The sequence below is a fragment of the Parasteatoda tepidariorum genome, chromosome 7, assembly GCF_982258835.1.
Source record: "Parasteatoda tepidariorum strain Cologne lab strain chromosome 7, Ptep-v5.0, whole genome shotgun sequence".
NCBI lineage: Eukaryota > Metazoa > Arthropoda > Arachnida > Araneae > Theridiidae > Parasteatoda > Parasteatoda tepidariorum.
The window spans coordinates 4,127,027-4,145,268 of record NC_141761.1 but is presented as its reverse complement, the minus strand read 5'-3'; the positions used below and the strand labels follow the sequence as shown (position 1 = coordinate 4,145,268).

The 18,242-nt window shown below is 28.1% G+C and overlaps 1 long non-coding RNA gene across 2 annotated transcripts; it reads right to left on the bottom strand.

Moving 5' to 3' along the window:
* Positions 1–1,437: 1,437 nt before the first annotated feature.
* LOC147806743 (uncharacterized) lies at positions 1,438–17,345 on the bottom strand. Of its 2 annotated transcripts, XR_015435119.1 has the most exons (5): positions 17,229–17,345; positions 16,136–16,239; positions 14,646–14,687; positions 2,177–2,290; positions 1,438–1,966 (listed from the first exon to the last, which is right to left on the bottom strand). It is a non-coding gene; the product is annotated as an uncharacterized LOC147806743 (long non-coding RNA). The 2 variants fall into 2 exon arrangements; XR_015435118.1 differs by lacking the exon at positions 14,646–14,687.
* Positions 17,346–18,242: the final 897 nt, after the last annotated feature.

The following is an 18,242-nucleotide window of genomic DNA, read 5'->3' as shown; positions in this document are numbered from 1 at the left end:
GCTGCCTACTTGTTAAAAACAAAAAGAGGAACACAAAGCTTGATAAGCTAATCATGGGAAATTATGACACAAAGTGAAAACAAAATATCAAAAACTAAACTATTGATATAAAAATATGAATTTATAAATGTTTCATGCTGAAAATAGTTTTTTGAGCAAACAGTTTTAATTAAATTACTTACTAATAAAGAATATCACATGTTTATAGTAATTAATTCAAGAAAAAACTTACTTCTTACATGAATCATAATACTTGATTTTAAAAAAATTGAGTGAATATGAATCGTGAAATTGGATTTTAAAAAAGCGAAAATACAAATTACAATACTGAATTTTTAAATCGCGTAAATAGGAATCATGATGCATAACTTTTAAATCACGAGAATATGAATCACATCTCATAACTTTCAAATTAGCTAAATATCAAAATTGAAGATTGATATTAAAATCGTGTGAATGAGAATCGTGATATTAGCAGATTCCGATGGAGTTCCTAATATTCAGAACGGCGAAAATCAGCCAAATCAAAGGAATCAAATTGGCAGAAGAATCATAAACGTCTCGTCAATGTGATTTAGCAATAGTTTCAAAATCTCGTCGGATTATAAAACTTTGATTCGCGAAGCGCGCTAACCAATGGTCTAACAGAATTCCGTGATATTTGCGGAAAAATCACATGCCCTGCTTCTCGTTTTTAGACCTGCCCTGGGTTGAAAGAAAATTGGTATAAGGAGTGAAAAGGCACTAGAATGTCGAAAAATCAGAACATTTTGGCCTAAAACCGTAGTTTCAAAACAAAGCTAAAAAATCGGAACAAACGCGATTTAACCGGAACAGTTGGCAACTATGCCAGACATACATCACATATTTAGTTGTGGGCCAATCTCACTAAATATTCAGTTATGCCGAAAAAATTCTTTCTTTTCCATTAATAAAATGTTTCAAATGAATATTAAAAGAATTAATACTAAAAAGTATAATTAGAGTCATGCATGCATGATAGTAGTTTTCTTAATATGTCATGTCAAATTAAGTCCTTCTTCAAGTAAAAACAGACAATGCTGGTATTTAAGCACCTTAAATCATTCACTTTTTTTCATTTGGTTTGAAATTTTTTTTTTTAAATTTACTGAAATAAATATTTTTATGAAATTTTTACAGAATAAAAACACAATTATGTTCAGAAGACTTATAATTTTCAAACCAATGTTTTTCAGTGAAACTTATTAATAAAAGGCTCTAAAACCATTTTTTAAGGGTATCAACACATTCCTTAGGCAGAAAATTGATAAGGTTACTTAATTAATAAATACTGGTAAATTATTTAATTTTTAATCATTTATAGACATTTACTTGTAATATTTTTTATTATCCTCTATCATTTTTAATATTACTCTCTACTATTACTATGATTTGATATTTCATTTTTATTGCAAATTAACAGTTTAAAACAAAACAGTATTCTTTATTATTAGTGGCATTTTCTTATCCTGCAATATCACCTTATCATATTATGTTTATGGTACCTCAACTTTTATAATGAGGATTACATAAAATTATTTCCAGCCAAAACTGTTATTAGGAATTAACTTTACATAGGATTACTAAACAATCTGATGAAAAACATGAACTAATTTTACTACCAAAAGTTAATTAGAAATTTTAAAAGAAGAAACATTTTAAGTTGCAATGTTAACTCAATAAAATGATTATTAAAATCTAAGTTAGAATTTTATTCTAATCGACATTTATAACAAAAGGTTTGGGACAGATTTTAGACAAAATGCAGAATATATTAATGAAAGAACCAGTATATGAATGAAATATGCTTACCCCCCTTGCTCAGACACACCCTTTCTTGTCTCTCTTAAATGCTCTACCATAGTCTAATTCTAGGTGATAAAAGATCAACTTTTTGTTTTAAAAAATTGAACTGAAAAAATTGTTCCCATCAACTATAGTGATGCTGAAAAATTAAATATTTTTAAAAACCTTGTACCAAAATAAAGTACTTTTAATAGCCCTTATTTCCCAAAATAAAAATTAAGCAGTTTTTAAGGACTTCTAAGGAGTGTGGGAATATTGTAATAAGGAGGTCACCCAAGTCTACACAACACTTGGGTTATCTGTATATGTAATAAAGAAATTTACAAGTTTTACATTATTTAAAACTTACTGTAGAGGTATTCTTTATCCTCTCCCAGACTGTTTCATGATTAATCTCAAGTTGATCATCTTTTTCCAACAAAACAATTTAATTATAGGTAAAGCAGGACTGTGAAGATGAGTCCTACAAGTAATTAATATTATGATATAAAGATTGATAAGTATAAAAGAGATACAAAAAATCAAAACAAATTAAAACCATGAAAATAATACACAAGCATCAAAACTATGATGAAGCATTATATTTGGTAAAAAGCACATTACAGAAAAATTATACAGAAAAACATTACAAATAGGTATAAAAAAATTTGAAAACAAATATAACTGAATTTAAAAAAATAAAAAGAGCAGTAAAAAAAAATTTAGGCTGATTTTTCTTAAGTATTTAAGCCCTTTCTCATAGGCTGATGAAAATATTCCACACTATTTGTAACATTTGTTTTTGCAATGTTTTCTACATTGTACTTTGCATTAAAGATGATTTAATGTAACTGTATACAATTGTGCACTCTAATTGAAACTTGCATACAATTTTCAATTTGTAACATGTATTTTTGATTTTTTGATATTTATACTATTTATAATATTCAAACAAATGTAACAGAATAAAAAAATGTCATCAAGCTCTCTGTTAGAAGTGCTTAAACCCCTCTCTAAAAAGTATTTAAGAGAAATTTTAAAATATATTTTAAATGTTTCTTTGAATATCAGTTTAAGAATCTACCAGTTATTTAAAATTCAACTAAAATTTACTGCAAACATAGAAAATAAGAAGCTTTTGATAAATGTGAAACTTTACAGCTTGTTGTTAAAAAAAAAATATATATATATATATATATATATATATATATATATATATATATATATATATATATATATATATATATATATATATATATATATATATATATATATATATATATATATATATATATATATATATATATTAAAGTGTCGATATAAAAAGTGAAGAGAAATTCTTATTGAAGAGAAAAAGGAATAGCAAATCTTAAAACATTATTAGAGGTCAATGCATTAAGGATCTTATTTTAAGAATCTTGTGAAAATTATATATATCAAAAACTATGGTTCTATATTCATCAAAATACTATATGATTTTTTTAATAACCATATTAAGAAAAATATATGACCATATTAAGAAAAATGTATGTGACCATCACCATATTAAGAGAAATACATGAACTTTTAAATTAAGAAATAACAAGTTAATAACCACTTCAAAACCTGAAAGATAAATAAAAGTCTTCAAAAGACACAATAGCAATTGCAACTTCTAAGTTAACTCTTGTTAAATTTTAGATACAAGTTAGAAAAATATTCCACCTGATAGAAATATTTATTATAAACAAATCATCGTGAAATAATGGAAATGTACAAGAATTAAATAAGTTTAATTGAAGTATAAAATAAAAAATTTCAAAAACAACAAAGTAATGCAAACAGCAGTATTGAATTGTTTATCCACATACGCAAAAGGAATACTTAGAAAATAAAACGGACAAAATCTAAAAATGTTTAAATTAGACAGCACAAAAAATATCCTTATAATAAATACCATTCTTGAATTTGCAAAAAAAAACTACATAATTGCTCAAAAATATCTTTCTGAGACAAACTAAAAAGCGCAGTAGAGTTTTAAAGCAGTCTTATCGATATGTTATCAGTTCATAATATACTGAACAAAATTAATTTAATTCTATTCAAAGAGGATTAAACATTTTAGAGAATGCTTGCAATTTCAATTGCGATTTTTGGTGTAACCCAGAAAAGTAAGCTTATGCCCAAATATTGTTGTTCAGTTCTCACAAGCGATTGCATGCACACAAGTTTGTATCTAACAAGGGTGGAACACATCTAGAAAATTCCTATTAAAACAAAATTAAGCTTAAATTAAGGAGTATGTGGCTAAGATAGGGCACAAATTAAACGTGTGATAATATTTAAGAATAGCCAAGACAAGTTATTGGTCGAAAATGTCATCACAGTTTGTGGGGAGGGAGATGGTGGGTATTGAATGAGGCAATTTTGAAAAATCGCTGAAAACCTTTTCTTAAAATAAGTTTTTTTATTTATTTTTATTTAATCATTTATAATTGATTTCTTATTAGTTTCAAGAAATATAACTTCATTATTTTCAAATGCGTATTTTAGTTTATTTTAAAACTAAGTTAATATTGGTTTAGTTGAATTTTTTTTTCTTTCGTGGTGTAACAGTTAGGCTGTTCACCTTCTACCTGTGAGGTCAGGAGTTCAATTCAAATTTCTTTATCTAAAAAGGTTAATAACTATTTAATAAGTTTTATTCAAGTTATAAATTATAATTTTTTTAATCAAAATTAATTTGTTTAAAAAATTAAATTTTTAAGACAAAAATTTATAAATGTTTCATTTTTCTTATTTTTTAATCAAAATATTTGAATTAATTTTTAACTAATTATAACATTTCAATGCGAATTTTAAATTACAAAATTTCTTAACTTAAATTTGTAATTTAAAAAAATAACAACAAAATTTTAACTTGAATTACACATTTTTTTATTAATCCATATATTTTAATAAGATAAAATTAAACAGATACTGATATTTTTTGTTTTTAAAATAATTTATAAATTGCATAAAACATGTTAAATAGTTCATTTTTAGAAAAGAAAGTTAAAGATAATAAATATTCTATCGAAATCCAAACCTCTCAACAGAAAATGGAAAGTCTAAATGCTGCACCACAACTGCAGGTGAGTTTCAAAGTTTTTCTGAATTTAAAGGTAAATGAACTGAAACTTTAAAGGGTAATATTTTACCCTTGGGGCATCTCCTTGTAAAACATGCACAATCTTAACTTTTTACATTAGGCATTTTTGTGTGCCATAGTTGTAAAATTATTTTTGAATTATTTGCTTTATACTTTTATCCTATCTTACGAATTAGAGAATATGAATTATCAATCAAATATAAAATAGTACTTACAATTAAAGCAAAATATATATACATAAAAAATAAGAATTCGGAAATTATAATATGATGCAATTTTTCGTCAAATAAAAATACTTAAGAAAATTGGAGTAATTTACAAACTATATACAAATTGAGGAATCAATTATGAATATAAGAAATTATGAAGATAAAAGATTTATGAATGAACAGTCTCAATTATAAGTGAATTAAACTCAAAGCAATGACTCCCAACTTAACTGAATGAATCATTTCAATTAGATGTATTTTGCAGTTTCATTGTCAATATTTTATATATTTACAGAAACCGAGAAAATGCTAATCATGACAAAAACATTAATAAAAATTCTATAAAATTAAAAGTTTTTTTTAATTTTTTTATTCCACTTATTTCCTACCTTAATTCCCAAAGAAAAGGAAGAATCGCTTAATATTCAATCTTTATATTAAATCCAAATTCATAAAATGATAAAAAAGTTAAATGAAGTTAATGCAATGATTATATTTAAACTTTGAAAAAAATAGGGGAGAGTGGGGATGAATGGGACGGGGGATGAATGGGACAATTGAATTTTTTGTGCCTATATATTGTTTCAAATGTTTGATACTTCACTTAGCAGATGGCAGCACCCAGCCTAATTTACAGACTAACACCAAAATCAAAAGCTTGCATGCTTGTTTGAACAGGACCTCAAAGTGTGTTTTTCTATATCAAAAGTAAGATTTTTTGTTTTCATTACAATATAGTTTTTAAAAAAAATATTTACTTGAAGCTAATAATGTTACAATATATTAAAAATCTACTTATTCTAGTGTCAATATCAATTTGAATAGAGAAAATTCACTTCCTTTTTTTAGGCCTACTTTTTAATTTATTTCAACAAGTGGGTACAGGGATGAATGGGACAATTGTCTGGGGGTATAATGGGACAGTCCCATTCATCCCCTTCTTAATATAACTTGAAAGTTTTGCATCACTATCTTGCAATACTTAATTTCTCAGTGTATTTCTTTACCATTATTTTAACAAATTTGTTAATATTACAATAACAAAACTTTATACCTAGCAAAACTTTATAAATATATATTTCAAAATAATAAAAAATTTTTATATTGAAATTATTTTTTTTTGTTAAGTTTATTAGTTGAAATTTTGAGTTTTTTTTCTTATCTGCTTCAAACTAAATACTTTTTTAATATATACTGCATTTTAATCTATTTCAAATAATTTACTTTTTATAAAAAGTTAATATTTTATTTATTTTGTAATACCTATACTTATATACAGCAAAGCGTATTGCTATGTAATTAAATTATTTTACATTTAACTTTCATAGGATGCCTCGAAACTGGAAAAAGAAAACAGATAGAGTAAGGGCTTCGATACCCACAATTAAAGAAGCTGTCAATGAAGTGCTTACGAAAGGAATGTCGATAAGAAATGTTGCAAAAGCTTTTAATATGTCAAAATCAACATTGAGTCGTCATGTGACAGTAGCCAAACAGATTCCTACTACAGAATCGTATGAGCCCAACCCAGACATTGGTAATAGAAGAATATTTTCAGTTAATGAAGAAAATGAACTGTGTGGGTATTTGAAAACCTGTTCCCAAATGTGCTATGGGTTAACAACTATTCAAACAAGGAAACTTGCATTTGAATTTGCCAATTTCTTGGGAAAGGCGCCTGTTGCATGGCAAGAAAATGAAATTGCTGGTAAAGATTGGTTGTCAGGATTTCTAGATTGACAAAGAGAATTATCTATCCGCACCCCCGAAAGTACGAGTCAGGCAAGAGCATGTAGCTTCAACAAAAACAATGTGTCCATTTTTTTCCAGAAATTAGAAGGTCTGCTGCAAAAATATAAATTTGAACCAGCAGATATTTATAACTGCGATGAAACAGGCTTAAGTACAGTGACTGAATGTCCTAAAATCATAGCTACAAAAGGAACAAAACAAGTTGGCCAAATTACATCAGCAGAACGAGGGCAATTAGTTACGATGTTAAATTTCATAAATGCCATTGGAAATACAATCCCACCTGTTTATGTTTTTCCTCGGGTTAATTTTAAGAATTTTATGATTGAAAATGGACCATCAGGAAGTTTAGGTCTAGCTCATCCAAGTGGCTGGATGACTGCTGAAAATTTTCGGAAGTCAATGGAACATTTTGTCAAATACACCAAATGCACTAAAGAAAAACCCGTATTATTGATAATTGATAATCATGACAGTCATGTTAATATTCCAGTCATTTCCTTTGCAAAAGAGAATGGTGTTGTGATTTTAACTTTTCCTCCACATTGTACACATCGAATGCAACCACTGGATGTCGCAGTTTACAGTGCCTTCAAAATGAAGTATCGCATTGCGCAAAATAACTGGATGACAAACAATCCAGGAAAGACCATGAGCATTTATAACATTGCTAAGCTTTCGAATGAAGCATTTACATTTGGATTTTCAAAAGAGAATATAATTTCTTCTTTCAATAGAACTGGCATATATCCCTACAATTCAGAAATTTTCTCTAATACCGACTTTCTTGCAGCCTTGGTGACAGATAGGCCTATAGCCAGCGAAGTCCCAACAGAACCATGCTCAAGTCTCTCTGGACCACCTGAAGAAATTTCTGTGTGTTCACAAAGTCCTCTCACAGGTATTCGACCATACCCAAAAGCATCTCCCAGAAAGGCAGGGCGTAAAGGAAGAAAACGAGGAAGGTGCCGTGTGCTGACAGATACGCCAGAAAAGCTAGTTATTGAACAACAAGAGATGGCAAAAGTAAAGAAATTTAGAGTGTCAAAGAGTAAAAAGCCAAGAAAGGGATTTAAAAGGCTGCAATTTAGTAGTTCTGAATCCGATGTAGATGATCCTGTTTATTCAAACAGTACAGATGATGAAATCAATATGGATTATGATCCTGTCCTTGACAGTTTAGAGAAAGACATTAATATCGGAGACTACCTGTTAACAAGAGTAGCTGGTAAAAAAGCTATTCACTTTTATATTTCTGAAGTATTAAATGTTAGTTCTAAGGACGAATTTGAAGTAAAATTTTTAAAACGAGTAGGAGCAAACAAATTTGTTCACGGAAATGAAATTTCAGATATTTTGTTGTCGGATGTCGAATGCAAACTTCCCCAACCTATCTCCACTGGTGGATCAGAAAGACAAATAACTCAACTAAGTTTTCAAGTTGATTTTAATTCATACAATGTTAAATAAATTTTTATTTCTTTTCTATTTGAACTTTTTTATTACTGATGTTTTGTATTTGTAATATTTTTACTTGTAATACTTTTATTTGTTAATATTTTGCATTTGTAATATTTTTATTTGTAAGTCCTTCGTATTGTTAAGTTAACAATTACTACTTATCATCTGAATCAAAGTCAAATAAAGTATTTTCTCATTTCATAAACTTGTCCCATTCATCCCCCTTACTGTCCCGTTCATCCCCATCATTGGGATGAATGGGACAAAAAACATACTTTTTAAGAAGCAATATTTTTGCAAGTTAAAACTACAGCTGATTGATTGAGTGCATCTTTATGGATAGCTAATGATTCAAATTATTGTATGGATAAAGTGAAAAAATTGAAAAGTGTTAATTTTCAATAATATTGATCATAAAATGAAATTTGTCCCATTCATCCCCACTCTCCCCTACTGCATATCGATTGGTAACTAAAGCCATGTACAGAAACAAAAATTGTCTGCAAAAAATTCTGGCTTTCCAAATATCAAAGTGAAAGATAATCCAACAAGAAAAAGTCAAAGGGGAAAATTATGTATTCCCCTTTCACCTTTAAGAATTTACTCTTTGCTTTTTGAAAACTACATTGCAAATTTTTTTACCATTTCATAATTATGAGTATATAAATTAAATACATCAGAAATTACCAGATTTTTGAATCGGAATAAAACTTCCCTTTTCACACGTAAGCAAATAAATAAAAAGTTGCACACATTAAAAATAGTGCATGCTATGCATGGTTAAAACAAGACTAATATTAGACATGGTTTCGTTGAAGATTTCCTTTTCCCTGTTGGTTTTCCCACATCCTACTTTTATTTTGATATCCAATCACAGGAGAGGGGTAGATAAGGATAAGGGTCTTTTTCCAAATTTAAAACAGACTCCCATTTAACTGACCTTGAACTATTTTTAAAGTAAAAAAAAAAAAACGACGAAATAAAAGGAAGTGTTTTTATATTAGCTTTTATTAGTTGTATACAATAGTTGTTTAACATAAAGTTAATATCTTTTATTAGAATTTTATCCTTAAATTAAATTAGTACTGAAAAGAAAGTAAAAACCAGAGGGTGATGCAATATCCTGACACATGGAATAAGGTTTGAAATTTGTTTAATTTTGCTGATAAGGGAGGTGTTTGAAATTGCCAAAACTATGCTTATATAATATTTGAATGACTTCTAATTTAAAGTAATGATAATGTGATAATGGTAGGGACAACCATTAATAATTTGCCCAAATAATGTAACAGTAAAAAGATCAAATGAACATCAAAATGGATTTTTAAAAAATTGGTCGAAATTATTAAATAATGTTGAGCTTTACCAAGAAGCTATAAACCTGGAAAAACAGTTATCAATTGCTTACATTCACTCTTTGGAAATAACAGTAAAACGATAAATAGAATGGAAATAATCAAGGTTCAGCTGTTAGAACACTATTAGAAACTTCACAAGTTTGAAAAAAGGTAATTTAAAACTTTTCTTTTAAAATTAATACAACAATGATACTTTTAACAATATTAATGATAGAGCATACCTAATAATTCTAAGATACATAAGTGTTGGAAGAGCTTGAGAATTCTCCTTAACACACACTAAACAACATTTTTTATATTATTGATCGGAAAAAAACAAAATCTTATCTCCAGTAATTATAATTTTTCAAGGGGATTGAAAAACATTCTAAAAATGCAACATTTAGTTATTTTGTTATAAGAAATTTATTAACAGTATATTTTAATACCAGTGTTCTCCTTAACCCTTTTGTGAAGGGCAACCCTTTCAGCTTGCCCTTTGACCCCAATAAATGCTCTTTGCCCTTTTTATAAAAATAAGACAATATTTTATAAAAATATTGTCTTTTTATTCAGATTCCATTTTGAAAAAAATTAATTCATTGCTTAAATAACAATTACACATTGGTAAAATTATGCGTTGTTAAATTCAGATTACTTTTACAAACATTTACTTTGTTTGGACTATTCTCAACTGGCTAACATTCTATAATAGAAGTATCTTTTTAGGGGGAGGTCGGGGAGGAGCATATTAATAATTTTTTTTAAGTAATTTTAAAACTAATTTCTAAATATTTTTTTTTCAAAAAATGCACATTTTAAAGTTTATTTTCTTATAATTTTTAGTTAAAATTATTAAAAAACGCTCTCAAGCTGTTTATCAATTAATCATTTTTTGTTAGTTTACTTTTAATTGAAAAAAAATATGCACAGAGTTTGTTTGTTAGCATACCTTTAATTATTTTCATTAACAACAATCTCTTCTCAGATTTTGATAATGAGAGAGAATTACCTTTGAAATATACTTATAAGATAGTATGAGACAATTTATGATAGTATGAGGTAATTTAAAAATTGTCGTGGATAAAATTCACTTATAACATAATATTACCAATTTTAATTTTTATTGTGAGTTCCTTTCAAAACTCAAAAAGCTTTTTTCAGAGAGGAAGCGCCCAACCCTATTTTATTCGTAGGGAGAACTCTGTAATACAATATATTTCCTATTTATATAGACACGAGTCAGAAGTGATTCTTTTTTTTAAAAATCTCATTTGTTTCAAATTCATATTAATAAACAAAATTCAAATGAATAAGTCACTATATAAGTCAAAGTAAACTAACTAAAAGGATTTGTTATTAAATAAGAAATTGATTTAATTTAAGAAGGATTTTGTTGAGAAGAATAAAAAGAAATATATAAAAATATAGAAGACAAAAAATCTAAATTTTGAGGTTTTTTAGAAACTTTATAATTTTATAATAGCTATATAATAGATCATTATAATGACTTTTTCAATTTTGTATTTGCTTATTTTGCTTTTAAAATATTTGTACAAATATTTTAAGACACAAATCTGTTGCAATGCCGATAATAAGAATTAGTATTAGACCCAGCTATTTTGTTATCCAAATAAAACTTATTCTTTTAAATTCTGTAGGAGAAAATACATTTTTCAGAAAATCAATAATAAAATTAGGTTCTTCAAAACATTTTTAGAAGCTTAAACTGCTGAACAAAGTTTAATGGGAATTATTGAGAATTTTAGAATAATCAATTATTTTTAAAATCTATATTGTACCAAAAAAGGTATTGCAGATTTTTATTTTTCAGTATACTTTCATCTGATTAAGCAAAGAGAAAATAGCATGGGTAAAACTAATAACATTAATTTACTTTTTTAGTTTACATGACACATAAACCTTGATTTCTATTTTTATCATTTTAAAGATAAATTTGTGATTGTTCTCATTAAACTAAAGAATAATTAGGTCATTGAATGAGCCTAAAAGCTAAACTTTTAGGCGCATTAAGCGTTTCCTTAAGCGTTCCTTTATATTTTAAAAATATATTTCTGAGCTGAGAAACATTGGGAATTATGAATCAAACTGTGAACTTCAGGATGATTAAACCATAGTCACTCTCAAATAAAAACTAAAATACAATGATTCCAATAATTTATGAAGGAATTTTTTTTCTTAGTTAAGAACTAATTAACTTCAAACAATGTAAGTAAAACTTAATTGTACCTTAAATACACTGGTTATCATAAATTAAGGAAAAATCACAAAAATAGCGATAACTCTTTCAAAAGTAAGCCAAACCGTGCAAAATTTGCATATGTTGTCCACTAAGAGTAGCTGAGTAAAATTGCAATATGCAAATTAGTGGCGCTGCACTCGGCTTACGTCATCTGCCTGGAGCATAAAAGTCCAAGTTTGAGAGAAAGCACACAAATTTTACTGTGATTGCGACATTGAAAATCTGAGATAGCCAATTCGTAATAATGACCTCTAGGCATCATTTGCCTGAAGAACTACGATGGAGAGCCATCGGGAGACTAGAGGCAGGGCAGAGTCAATCAGAAGTGGCCAGATGGCTAAATGTGAGTCCATCTGTGGTTCATAGACTTTGGAGGCAATTTCAAACCACAGATTCGGCATCTAGGAGGTTCAGTCAAGGACGGCCAACTGTTACGACCAGTGCCGATGACCGATATTTGACATTAAGTGCACGCAGGAATAGAACCGCTACTCCGACACATCTTAGATCCTCTCTTGCTGCAGCCACCGGAAGGTTGGTGTCAACGTCAACTGTGCGCAGAAGGCTCCACGAAGGTGGTCTGTATGCGAGACGACCAGCCATTTGCGTGCCGCTCACATCACGCCATAGGAGAGACCGTTTGCAGTGGGCCCGACAACATGTCCACTGGACGTCAGATCAATGGAGGCCTGTTCTCTTTACGGATGAGTCCAGGTTTAGTCTAGAAAGTGACAGTAGACGTTATTTGATATGGAGAGAACCTGGGACCCGTTATCATCCATCAAACATCCGTGAAAGAGATGCATACGGAAGAGGCAGTGTCTGTGTTTGGGGAGGCATATCCTTAGGAGGGCGCACATACCTCCATGTCTTTCCAAGGGGAACCGTGAATGCTCAGGTTTATCGAGACAACATCCTTGATGCTTATGTGCGCCCATATGCCGGGGCAATTGGTGATTGCTTCCTGTTACAGGACGATAATGCAAGACCACACAGAGCTCGCATTGTTGATGATTATCTTCAACAGGAAACAATTACTCGCATGGAGTGGCCAGCTCGATCCCCGGACTTGAATCCTATCGAGCACGTTTGGGATGCTCTAGGGAGGCGTGTATCTGCCATCAATCCGCCCCCTCAGACCCTTGCCACGCTTGCAACTGCTTTACAAGAGCAATGGCTCTCACTTCCTATTGAACTGATAGACCGCATAATTGAAAGCATCACACATCGCTGTTTGTGCTGTATTGCTTCTAGAGGCAATCATATTCCATATTAAAGGTACTTTTTCTATTGCAAACCGATACTTCCAATTTGTTTATTTTATACATGTGCTAATTTCTATACTACTATTAATGTCTGATAATTTCTTTTTATGTTGTTTAATACCTTACTATGTGTTGTATATTGTGGGTAAGTTTCATAAAATTCCATGTGTAATTTCTTGAGTTATCGCGATTTTTGTGAATTTTCCTTAATTTATGATAACCAGTGTATATATATAATTTTTTAACACCCAAAAGAGCATGATAATAGAATTTTCAATAAAATTCATAAATACCCAGGCACTTATGAATTTTAAGTATTCACCTGGGTAAATACCCAGGGTATTTGTCAAAATACAAAATCTAAAAGCATGGGATAGTAAAAAAGAAACTTTCATTTAAAAAAAAAAATTCCGAAAAAACATGTTTTTTGACGAAGTTATTGTCAAATAAAAAAAAAGGTTTTTTTTCAGAATTTAATGATTTTTCAGCAATTATAATGAATTTTAGTGTAATTATAATATGATATGAAAATTTTTTAATTAAAATAAATTAAAATTTAATATTTCTCGATAATATTATTTCATAATTTATTATAACAATTTTAACTTTTTTTTTTGGAAAATATAATAATTAAATAAGAATCAACGTTTACAACGTTGTGTGCTGCAATTATAAAAGCGAGGGGAGGATATTTTAAAGAAAGCAAAATATGATGTAAAATATTTTTTCATTATTACATTTTTGTTTTCAAATTTTTTCTGAGAAAAATACAAAAAAATAAATTTCAAAATATTAAATTGTAAACGTTGATTCTTATTTCATTATTATATTTTCCAAAAAAAAAAGTTAAAATTGTTATAATAAATTATGAAATAATATTATTGAGAAATATTAAATTTTAATTTATTTTAATTAAAAAATTTTCATATCATATTATAATTACACTAAAATTCATTATAACAGCTGAAAAATCATTAAATTCCGAAAAAAAAACTTTTTTTTTATTTGACAATAACTTCGTCAAAAAACATGTTCTTTTGGAATTTTTTTTTTTTTAATGAAAGCTAAAAGTCCAAATTTTTCAATGGTATAATAAAAATTAACAATATCTAACCTCTTTGTACCCGTACATCGCGTCAAACTTCACAAAAAATTAATACAATTTTCTATGATTGTTTAGTGTGTAATTGTACATAGTTGCAAAATATATTAATCAAAAACAATTAGAATACATAAAAGTAGAGATTTTAAGCTTCAAAATGAGCTAAAGCAGAAGCATTTTTGATCATTTTTAAAGAAGTTATGACACTTTGAATTTTGCCATTTTTTTATAAGTTTCTAGGTGTACTGATAAATTTTGAGCGGTACTGTATTTTTCAATTATGTAAATATTTTCCTATGTAAATACCTTTAACTACCTACTGTAAATTCTTGTGAGTAGTTTTTTCAAAGCATTCTCCCCATCTAGGAAAAAAAATTTATTAAAATTTGAAAAATGACTTCAGAAAATCAGAAAAAGAGCAAGAATCTGGCACAAATATTTCACTTTTTTAAAAAAAAATAACTTCACCGAGAAATACCGAAAAATTATATTATTTTATGTCGAGTAAAACATAAGAGTATAGTCATCTTATGTATTTCATTCTATTGAAATAAAAAAATTACATAAAATTTCAAAATCATGCGAATAATGTCAGTATATTTAGTTACTTGCTTTCAGTTACTATAGATATTGTCTCATAATAGAAAAGGTAATTATTCGCAAGTTATTTCAAAAATAATGAATAGAAATAAGATGTTAATGCTTAGGGTACATTTTTTCTTATACTGATCATAAATGCTGCAATGTAAGCTAGCTATAAGTCTTGCCTGATGTTGTCCTTTGAAATTTATTTGAAACAATTGTGAAATTTATAAATTTAGAATAGGGTTTAACTTTTAAACATAACATACCTTGCATCCTAACAGCGATAAGACACTATTTCTGTACATTCACAATATACTCTAGTTTGTACACCTTTATGTATTTTCCTACACCTTTACTCCAATTTGGATCTTACTTAGCTTACCCTTATAAAAAGAATGCTTCTAATGAAGAAATTTTCCATGACAAAAAAAAATTTATATGAAAATAAGGAATTAAAAAAAGTATTCTTGCTTATCAAACATAATGCTAAAAAGTACGCATTAGGAATTTCAACTTAATATTTAAGGAAAAAGGAAACAAAAAGCACTCTTAAATTGTGCTTAAAGATGTACAAAAAGATCTGTATGATTGCTAGCAGAAATAATAATCGAATTGTTTTTTTCATAACGTTAAATCTTTTTTTTCTCTAGCTCCAGCAATCGAATGTGTTTTAATGTTTTCAGTCCAAGTTTCCTTTATAGTGATTCGTTTAATTGTAATAATATTTTTAATTTTTTCTTGCTTAAATTTACCAACCTTAATGACAGGGTAGTAAGTAAATTTGAACTAAAATAATGAGTGTTTAGGGAACTAGTACTTAAAAATAAGGACCTAAAAAAATTTTTATACGAAATAAAATAATGTCTCAAATAAATTCAAAAAGAAAGAAAACACCAAAAAAAAAATTTGTCTCGTTTCAGTAAAAAAAAATTACATTATTTCTTTCAAATTAACTAATTTATAGTTTTTTATTCATAAAATTTGTAACTAATAAATTTTTCTTAAATTTATAACAATGGGTAAATCTTTTGATTTTGTAGTAAAAACTTTGAAAGAAAAATCTTCAACAAAAACTCTTATAGTTAAGATGAGGTTCGATTTATTGAGATTGCAACTATAAATCAGGGTCAGGTAAATATCCAGTGGGTAGGGTATTTACTCTTGCAATGGGTAAGTACACCAAAATGAATGTAAAAATTAAATTTATTGTTAATTACTGACTAACCATTATATCAGCTGATAGCTTCTTGTTTTTGACAACCAAGGATACCACCATCAATTTTTTCATGCTTACAATCTTCCAAAAAGGATGTCCAACATTTTCATCTTCTAGATAAGAAAGAAAAAATATTTTCAATTGAAAGCATGAATAAGCATAATTATAAACATGAAAAGAAAAAAAATCTGATTTTCATCATCTAGATAGGAAGGAAAAATATTTTTTAAATTAAGTGTATAAATAAGCATAGTATAATAGTGTATAAATAAGCAACATGAAAAGAAAAACAATATTAGGATTTTACAAAAATGTAAATTTCGCACCAACTCTCGAACCATATAGATATTTTATCATGAGCTTCAAAATTTCATAATTACGCTCACTTTAAAATCAACTTATAGAATGTACCAATTGAATTAAAGGAATTATTTTAAACTAATTACCTCAACAACAAAAAATTTTTTTAGTGATAAAATTAAAAACTTTTTATATTTTGGGTGTCCTAAAAGTAAAGTAAATATTTTTAAATAATGCTCTTTTTTATGATGTGAGCCCTTTTTTAGGGGCTCTTTCAAGCTTCTTGTGCCCTGCCCTTTTTAAGGTCTAGAATGAACATTTTCTTAGTATCTTAATATAAAAGTTACAGAACAATGAAATATAGATTATCTTTCAATTAAAAATAGCAATTGGAATTCTGAGAAATAATAATGTTTAAAAACATCAGAACATTTCAGATTAACAAAGCTAAGTATTACAGAATACACACAAATTTATTCAGAAAAAAAATAAGCAAATGAGCTAGTTCCTTGAATGTTTAGCACTGTCTTAAACTAGCAAATGAATTATTTGAGTTTTGTTATCTTTCCGGATTGAGTAAATTTCTTGTTTACATCGTTACAGAATATAATACATATTTATCACACCCTTGGCCACCAGAATTAAGGTATTATATTATTGTTTGCCAAGATCACACTAAATAGGTTTACACCATTTATAATATTCTACACAATTCGGTAATTTACCCCCAAATAAAACTTCAAAATAAAAGAGAGCAGTTATAATAAATTTAAACTAAAACTAGCTTAAAAATACTATCGACCTAAATAAAGAAAAAATCGAAATACTATTTCGATCTGATGATATCCATATACGCCCCATCCCAGCATATACTTTTATTTCTGGATGTATTTCCTGGATAGCCTGGGTCTTGGCAAATTTAGTTAGCTTCACAGGTCAGATTACGAATATATCCCTGCATAATTTAAACTGCTACTTGAAACAACCGAAATGATGAAATATAAAATAGCACTTTTACTTAAAAACTAATTTTGCTGGGCTTAAATGACATGTTTACATAATTTCACGAACATTCACATAAATTAAATTCATTAGCGTATTAAAAATTCATGATCAACAATGCAGTCACAAGAAACATCCAGCAGGACAAGCACAAGAACTTTAACACGGGTCAACATCAGCAGAGCTATTACAATTTAGTTAAGTTTCAAATACCTTTTTTAATTTTAGTCAAATTTTTGATTTAAAAATACTCTTTTGGTAATTATTTCAACCAACGATAAAAGCAAATTCAAATGCTGCAAATAAAAAAAAAATTGTTGGCTTTGAATTAATTTCGAAAGATTGTGTGAAAATATTTTTACGCTCTTAGCTTACTTGTTTTCTATGACGTTTTTAGATTTTTTGGGTGTAGTCGCATTTACGTCGCAGTAGAGTTGCACAATGGGCTGCAGGTGGCGTAGAGCAGAACTCTTTTCCTATGGCAACACTTCACATGCTTTCCCCATTAGCGTCTGGAAAGTCATAGACGAAGGAAGTACGTCAGTTTCTCTCTTGATTTTCACATAGATTAAAGTCTTTTAACTTGAAAAACTATATGGAACTGAGAACTACATTAAACATAGTTCTAAAGAAAAGTATCATAGAAATTTTAAAATATATTTTTATTAAATAAAAAGGAAAAATATTAAGAAAAGGGAAATTATCGTAGTACATTCCTATACAACTGAAATGAGGAGGAGAGGGAAGGGAGAAGGGCTAAAGGCATGAAACCGGTCTCTCCCCAGATGGCGTATTCGAGTGTTGCGATCGCGAA